Below are 8689 nucleotides of genomic sequence, written 5' to 3' on the forward strand. Positions count from 1 at the left end.
GACTGCCAGGCCAGAGTGGGGCTCCTAAGCCACACCAGGCAATGAATGGGTTGACCACCATGTTTGCAAACCATGGGACGGAAGGCTGGCACATTTAACGGAGGAGAGAGGGGTAGAGACATGGTGAGAATTAGGGAGGGGATTCCAGAGCTAGGACCAAAACAGCTGAAGGCACAGCCATAATTGGTGGAGGGGGGGCAAAGGAAATAGGGGTTGTGCAATAAGCCAGAATTGGCAGAAAGTAGAAATCTCGGAGAATTTGGGGGCTAGAAGAGGTTACTAAGAAAGGGAGAGGCGAGGCCATGGAAAGAATTGAGATCAAGGCTGAGAATATTAAAATAGCGATTTTAGCCGAATTGGGAGCAGAGGGGGAGATGAGTGAACAGAATTTGGTATGAGTTAAGATACAAGCATAGAGTACTGGAACTCAAGGTTACGGAGAATACATTTTAAGTTATGTGGTTCATGTTAAATGTTATCTTCAGCTTTCACCTAATACATGAGAAGAGTGAGAATTCACAACGATTTATCAGGAAATAATTGTCAGCAATGCTTCGTAATGCAGCTCTGTACCCCAAACATTACCAAGAACCTTATCTTTTTATAACGGATCAATCACTATCACCAGCATTTATTATTTTTATTAACCTCAAAGTGCATTTATTTGGGTGACACTCTTGGAACACTGGACTTCTGTCTTGATGGAATGACGCAGAGTGTGAATCCTGATTGACATTTGAATTTTGCGTCTGTGACTGCCCAGTGGAATTAGTTGCACCATGTCTCCATTGGACACACCTATCAATTACAGAATCTCAGTGATTGTGGTTTAAGCATGACTGTTTGGTTCCACCTTCTCATTCCTGTTGAAAGAGGAAATGCAGAGGTGGATGACTTCTTCTGGGGCTCGAAAGGGGAAAAATATAAGGCTTGTAGACGGACAGCTCATTTTGAAAACAATGCACGCCACTTTTAAAGCCAGGTCAGCTTCTTTTCTCTCTCTCTCTCCCCCCCCCCCCACTGCCAGGCGGGACTGATATAGTGATGGCGTTGTTGAATAAGAGACCCACAGAAGCTTGTTTCGAAGCAAATATGGATGTTTCAGCTTGATGGAAAGAAATGGAATTACAAAATCATAAAATGTCACGGCTACAGAACGAGGCCATTCTGGCTCACCCAATCAGAGCTGGTGTTCTCCACGGGAGTTATCTCACTTCATCCCCTTGTTCATCTCAGCTTTCTTGCTCATTGTTCATACTCTCTTTTACAAGCAACTTTTAGATATCTTTACAAAAGCACTTGAATATGAGCTTTTCCTGTTTGTGGGTGGTGAATGCCACATCCTCACCACACTCTATGCAAAGAAATCTTTCTTTAACTTCCCAATTCATTCTTTTTGTAGTTACATTTCCATCTCACAAACCAACAGAAACAATCTTATTATTTACCCCATCAAAACCTTTCATAATCATTGACCTTTATACCATAGAAAGAGGCTTTTGGCTTTGTGCCTGAAGTCTGTTCATTTGGTTCCATTTGCATGCCCTTACCCATATTCTGCTCCCACTGTTTTTCCTGATAGAGGCTATCCATGTCCGAACAACCATCTGTACGGAAACATTTCCTCTTTTCTCTTTTGCTGTTGATCTTAAAATTATCCTAAAAACAGACACAGTGAATTTGAAGACTTATATCTGGCAACCTTCTCTGTTTCACTGAAGAAAGTCCGAAATGGGGTTGGCGGTCAAATTTTGTTTGATAGGAACTCCTAGGAACATAGGAACAGGGGTAGGCCATTCAGCCCATCGAGCCTGCTCAGCCATTTAATGTGACCATGGCTGATCAGACACTTCAATGCCTTTTCCACCCACTATCCCCAAAACCCTTTACATTATTGTTAATCAGAAATCCATCGATCTTTGTTTTGGACATACACAATGACTGAGCTCCCACAGCCCTCTGGGATAGAGGGTTCCAAAGATTCGCAACCCTCTGTATAAAAAATGTCTCCTCATTTCAGTTCTAAGTGGCTTCTCCCTTATTTTGAAATTGTGCCCCCTGGTTCCCCCCCCCCCCCCAAAAGGGAAACATCTCACCTACATCTCCTCTGTCTTTTCCTTTCAGTATTTTGTAGGTTTCAAACTCTAGTGAATCCGGGCCCAGTTTGCCCAACCTCTCTTCATAAGAGAGTCCAGCCATCCCCGGGGCAGGCTGGTGAACTGTGAAGAACCATTGGAAATTATTCCACTCGGAAGGTTCAATATAAATACAGGTTCTGAAATCAATGAGATGTGGGAGGTGGGGGGCGGGGAGCATTGGGTGGGACACAAAAGCAGGGAGAGAGTTAGGAATAGGTCATTCATCCATTTGAGTTTGATCGGCCATTTAATTAAAGAGGCGACAAAGTGGCACAGTGGTTAGCACTGCTGCCTCACAGTGCTAAGAGCCCGGGTTCAATCCCGGCCGCATGTCACTCTCCGTGTGGAGTTTGCACATTCTCCCCATGTCTGCGTGGGTCTCACCCCCCACAACCCAAAGATGTGCAGGTTAGGTGGATTGGCCACGCTAAATTGCTCCTTCATTGGAAAAATTTAAAAGACAAGGGGCGGGATTCTCCCTACCTGGCAGGGCAGAGGATTCCGCACCTTCAGGGGCTAGGCCGGCCCCGGAGTGGTTTGCGCCCCGCCGGCCGGCGGGAAAGGGGCTTGGCACCACGCCAACCGGCGCCAAAGGGCCTCTGCAGTTGGCGCATGCGCGAGAGTGCCAGCGGGTGCTGGCGTCATCCCCGCGCATGCGCAGAGGGATTCATTTCCGCACCGGGAATGGCGGACCAGTACAGCCTCTGCTGCGGAACAATAGAGTGCCCCCACGGCACAGGCCCGCCCGCGGATCGGTGGGCCCCGACCGCAGGACAGGCCACCATGGGGCACCTCCCGGAGCCAGATCCCCCCGCGACCCCCCTCAAGAACGCAGTAACCCGCCCGCGCCGCCAGGTCCCGCTGGTAAGGGACCAACTCTAATTTACGCCGGCGGGACTGGCAAAGAACGGGCGGGACTTCGGCCCATCGCGGGTCGGAGAATTCGGTCAGCCCCGGGGCCCATTGAGTCGCGCCGGTCCCCGCTATTCTCCGAGGCGGGCGGCGCGACTCACGCCGGGGCAAACTTTTGGGGGGCGGGTGAATTAGGACGACGGGGGCGGGATTCACGCCGACCCCCGGAGATTCTCCGACCCTGGGGGGGTGGGGGTCGGAGAATCCCGCCCAAGGTGACGAAGACCTTAAGGTAAAGGAGCAGAATTAGGCCATTCGGCCCTTCATGTCTGCGCCGCCATTCGATCATGGCTGCTATGTTCCTCATTCCCATTCTCCTGCCATCTCCCCATAATCCCAGATCCCCTTATTAATCAAGAAATCCCCTTGTTAATCAAGAACACCAGATTTGTGCTTGAGGTGCTATTACCTACAGGGCTACAGACCAAGAGCTGGATGGTGAAATCAGACAGAATAGTTCTTTCTTAGAACATCAGAACTAGGAGCAGGAGTAGGCAATTTAGCCCCTCGAGCCTGCAACACCGTTCAATACGATGATGATTGGCCTCACCACGGCTTCATCTCCACCGTCCTGCCCGTTCTCCGCAACCCTGCAACCCATTACTAATTGAAAATCTGTCTAACTCCTGCTTAAATTTACTCACTGGCCCAGCATCCACCGTACTCTGGGGTAGCGAATTCCACAGATTCACAACCCCTTGGGAGAAGTAGTTTCTCCTCATCTCTGTTTTAAATTTGCTACCTCTTATCGTGAGGCTGTGACCTATGACCTAAAAAGGAGAGGAATTTGAGAAGGACTTCCATAGGACAAGGGGGAAGTAGTCAAAAAAGTGGGCACTGGTGTTAGAGCAGGGGAAGAGTTGTGGAAATTAATGAAGGTTATCTATTGGAAGTTTTTCATTTGCCATTTAACTTCTTTAATTCTTATGTTGTCCATTGGATTTAATAACCAACCTTACTCACAGAAATCATGTCCCAGTTTAACAGAATACAATGCAGTAAGGACTGCCCTGTTGGTTTCTGAGCTGTTCAGTTGGGGAAGGAGTCAAGCCACTTATATGAAATAAGTAGTTGATTTGAAATAAAACATGTCAGATTGCATTTGCCCCTGTGGCAGAAATAGCAGCAGAATTGGGTGGTGGAGCATTCCCTTCCCCCATTCTCGTCATGCACATATTGCCAGGGGCCTGGTTCTCAGACTCCTACTCATCGGACTTCTTACTGCATTACAAAAGTGACTACACCTGGCATGGGGTTAGGATATCCTGAAGTTGAGACAGGAAGTGCAAGGCCCGGATTTTCCGCCCCTGTTTTCACCAGGTGGTGGAGCCAAAACGTGTTTAGTGCTGACGTAAATGCGACTGTCCTCCCTACCCTGCACCAGTGATAGAGCGTGTTTCCCAACGTTCAACATCAGGGACATCATTTCCATATATTAGCATATAATTATTAGGCCTCTACGTCTGAATTATCCCTGCCTCCCCCGTGAGGGCAGACCCGCTGCTCTCGCAAGGCTTTGGTTGAACAGACCTCTCAGAGGAGCTCAGGTGTGTGCATCGCTTGGGGGGGGAGGGGGGGGGGATCATGCTCGGGCATTGCCCCCTAGCACCAGCCCTGTCGTGGGACCCGCTCTTTGAGGTTTTTGAGCCTAAGCCTCGAATGATATAGCGGAGAAAGCCGCCAACAATTCTACGCCGTTTTTACCGCCTGCTATCGGCCGTTGCCGATTTCCGGGACAATCATCTCCTAAGTCTTTCTTTCTCTTACTGCTTTTTGACAGATCACCTGGTGGAAGATAGTGGTAGGTCCTACCAACAACATTACCACTGTTCGCACACGGAGGGCAAAGGCCCAGTATAGCCCACTGTTCCTTTCGATACTTTTGTTTAGCACCCTTTGTCGGTCTCACTCTCTGCCACACAACAATCCAATCTCTTTGTCAGCCTCGGCAGTTTTCGTCTTAGAACAAAGAACAAAGAAATGTACAGCACAGGAACAGGCCCTTCGGCCCTTGATGACAGGAATCCTACTGGGAGCTTGGCCTGCCAGGCCAATGATTGCCAACCTCGAATAACGGTTGTAACAGAGTTATAGAATCATAGAATTTACAGTGCAGAAGGACGCCATTCGGCCCATCGAGTCTGCATGGCCCTTGGAAAGAGCACCCTACTTAAGCCTCCACCCTATCCCCGTAACCCAGTAACACCATCTAATATTTTGAACACTAAGTGCGATTGATCATGGCCAATCCCCTAACCCGCACTACTTTGGACTGTGGGATCCGGAGGAAACCCACGCAGGCACAGAGAGGATGTGCAAACTCCACATAAACAGTCACCTGAGGCCGGACTTGAACCTGGGTCCCTGGAGCTGTGAGGCAGTAGTGCTAACCACTGTGCCAAAAGGGATGATGAAGTGAGAGATCTTGGCGTGCAAGTGCACAGGTCCCTAAAGGCAGCAGTACAGGTAGAGAAGGTTGTAAAGAAGGCAGATGGAATGCTCTCCGTCATTGGCAGAGGTATAGAATACAAAAGTAGGGATATAATGATGGAACTGTACAAGACAGTGAGGTCACATCTGGAGTATTGTGGGCAGTTCTGGTCACCACATTACAGGAAGGACGTAATTGCTGTGGAGAGAGGGCAGAGAAGATTTATGAGGATGTTGCCAGGGCTGGAGAACTGTACCCATGAGGAGAGATTGGAGAGGTTGGGGTTGTTTTCCTTGGAATAGAGAAGGCAGAGGGGGTGACATGATTGAGGTGCACAAAATTGTGAGGGGTAGAGACAGAGTACACGGGAGGGAGCTGTTTCCCTTGGCAGAGAGTTCAGAAACTAGTAAAGGGGTTACAGCAGTCCCACTCTGCCAGACTCCACCCCAAATTAAGAACATGCAGTCGCTGTGTGAGTTGTTCAGGCCTTTGTCTGGCTGGCACCTTCCTCAAATTACTCACTTAAATTACTGCTTGGCTTTTGAAACTGCTATCAGGGATAATTAAAATCAGCAAGTTTTGTCCTGGAGATGATCTCACTGGAACTTTTAAAGAGAACAGGTCAGATAACTTGAATAATTGACAAGGAAAGGAATCATGTCAAAAAAAATTATTTTTTTCTACCCTGCAAATAGTAGGGTTTAACCACTAATGTATAAGTTCTACAAGTGCTGTTGTCCACCTTCTGTGGTGTACATAAATCTTATTGCCACTTAATGCCTAAACAAAGTTAAATGCTGGCTTAGCTCTGCTGATTTAGGAAAGCAAGGAAATTGCGTTAGTAGCATGTTTAGAGCGATAGCTGAAGTACTCGAAACATGGGGTGCTGTGTCTGCTCTTGCCAGTGGGCCAGGACATTTTATCCAAAAAGAGAGAGTGAGAACTTACGTAAAAGACTGGTCTGAAACACAACAGCCAAGACAAAAAGACAAGAGTGTTTAAAAAAGTAACAGGAGAAAATCAGGAATCAGCTCATGTTAGAGAACAGAGAGCAGGCTCAAGGTATTGACTGAGGTCATGGAGAGATTTGAGAGCAATGTTGAAATGAAAATTGAAATTGAAATGACATTTAAAAGGCGTTTGGATAGATACACAGATAGAAAAGGTTTATACGGATATGGGCCAAATGCAGGCAAATGGGGCTAGCTTAGAACAAAACAAACAAAGAACAAAGAAATGTACAGCACAGGAACAGGCCCTTCGGCCCTCCAAGCCCGTGCCGACCATGCTGCCCGACTAAACTACAATCTTCTACACTTCCTGGGTCCGTATCCCTCTATTCCCATCCTATTCATGTATTTGTCAAGATGCCCCTTAAATGTCACTATCGTCCCTGCTTCCACTACCTCCTCCGGTAGCGAGTTCCAGGCACCCACTACACTCTGCGTAAAAAACTTGCCTCGTACATCTACTCTAAAACTTGCCCCTCTCACCTTAAACCTATGCCCCCTAGTAATTGACCCCTCTACCCTGGGGAAAAGCCTCTGACTACCCACTCTGTCTATGCCCCTCATAATTTTGTATACCTCTATCAGGTCTCCCCTCAACCTCCTTCGTTCCAGTAAGAACAAACCGAGTTTATTCAACCGCTCCTCATAGCTAATGACCTCCATACCAGGCAACATTCTGGTAAATCTCTTCTGCACCCTCTCTAAAGCCTCCACATCCTTCTGGTAGTGTGGCGACCAGAATTGAACACTATACTCCAAGTGTGGCCTAACTAAGGTTCTATACAGCTGCAACATGACTTGCCAATTCTTATACTCAATGCCCCGGCCAATGAAGGCAAGCATGCCGTATGCCTTCTTGACTACCTTCTCCACCTGTGTTGCCCCTTTCAATGACCTGTGGACCTGTGGACTTAGATGGGCTTTTTGGTTGGTATGGACCAGTTTGGGCTGAAGGAACTGTCTCCGTGTCATAGATTCTATGAAAACAAAGTGTTGGGAAAACTCAGCAAGTCTGGTAGCATCTGTAGAGAGAGGAACAGACTGAACGTTTTGAGGCCAATATGATTCTTGTTCGGAACTTGAAGGTATTGAAGACGTTGGAAATCCATTTTTGGGGTGTGGGGCGGGGGCTAGTTGATTTTGACAACAATAAAAATGGTGGGACCAGGGGACTTTGTGAAGGGTGAGGATATGGGAATTAGTATTCTGAATGAGTATTTCATTTGTGGATATTGATAGTATTGAACTATGCAGAGATGAAACCTTAAGGGCAAATGAAAAATGTTTGTCGAGGTGGGGGTGGGGGGGTGGGGGGGTTGCGTGTTGGAAAGAGTTAGGGGAAAAAGCAGATGATGTACGGAGGTGAGAGAATGCAACCTGGGGAGTAAAACAAAAACTGCGTTTAATGGCTGATTGGTATGTTTATGTTACGCACTTATACTCTTAGCCTGAAATGGGAACTATCGTGTGGTCGTTAGAACATATAACAAAGGCATGTAAATGCTGGGGAGGGTTGAAGAGGTCTTGATCTTGTCAATGTTAAACTGGTGGAAATGTTTGCTCATCCAGGCTGCAATGACCAAGGGGTTGCTGGAGTGTACAGCAACTGGCATCAATATAGTGTCTTCAATAGAGAGAAAGTTATTGATACAAGGCACGGTGGCACAGTGGCTAGCAGTGTTGCTTCACAGCACCAGGCTCCCGGTTCGATTCCCAGATTGGGTCACTGTCTGTACGGAGTCTGCATGGTCTCCCGGTGTCTGTGTAGGTTTCCTCCGGGCGCTCCGGTTTCCTCCCACAAGTCCCGAGGAAGACGTGCTTGTTAGGTGAATTGGACATTCTGAATTCTCCCTCAGTGTACCCGAACAGGCGCCAGAATGTGGCGACTAGGGGATTTTCACAGTAACTTCATTGCAGTGTTAATGTAAGCCTACTTGTGACGATAAAGATTATTATTATTATTCAGAGAGCAGTGAAAAAAGAATGCGATGGAACCAAAGAAGGGGATTAATTGAAGGGGTAGAAGTAGGTAGATCTTATGGCAGGTCTCAGATAGAGGAAGAGAGGGAGTTGGATAAGATTGGGGAAAAAATTCCAGAGTGTGCCATCTAAGGCAGCTGAAGGAAGCTGCAGTATGCCTGGAAGAAGGTAGAAGCAGAAAGGTCAAAGAGGTCAGTGAGCTTGGTGCCGGATATCTA

The sequence above is a fragment of the Scyliorhinus torazame genome, chromosome 4, assembly GCF_047496885.1.
Source record: "Scyliorhinus torazame isolate Kashiwa2021f chromosome 4, sScyTor2.1, whole genome shotgun sequence".
NCBI classification, from domain to species: Eukaryota; Metazoa; Chordata; class Chondrichthyes; order Carcharhiniformes; family Scyliorhinidae; genus Scyliorhinus; species Scyliorhinus torazame.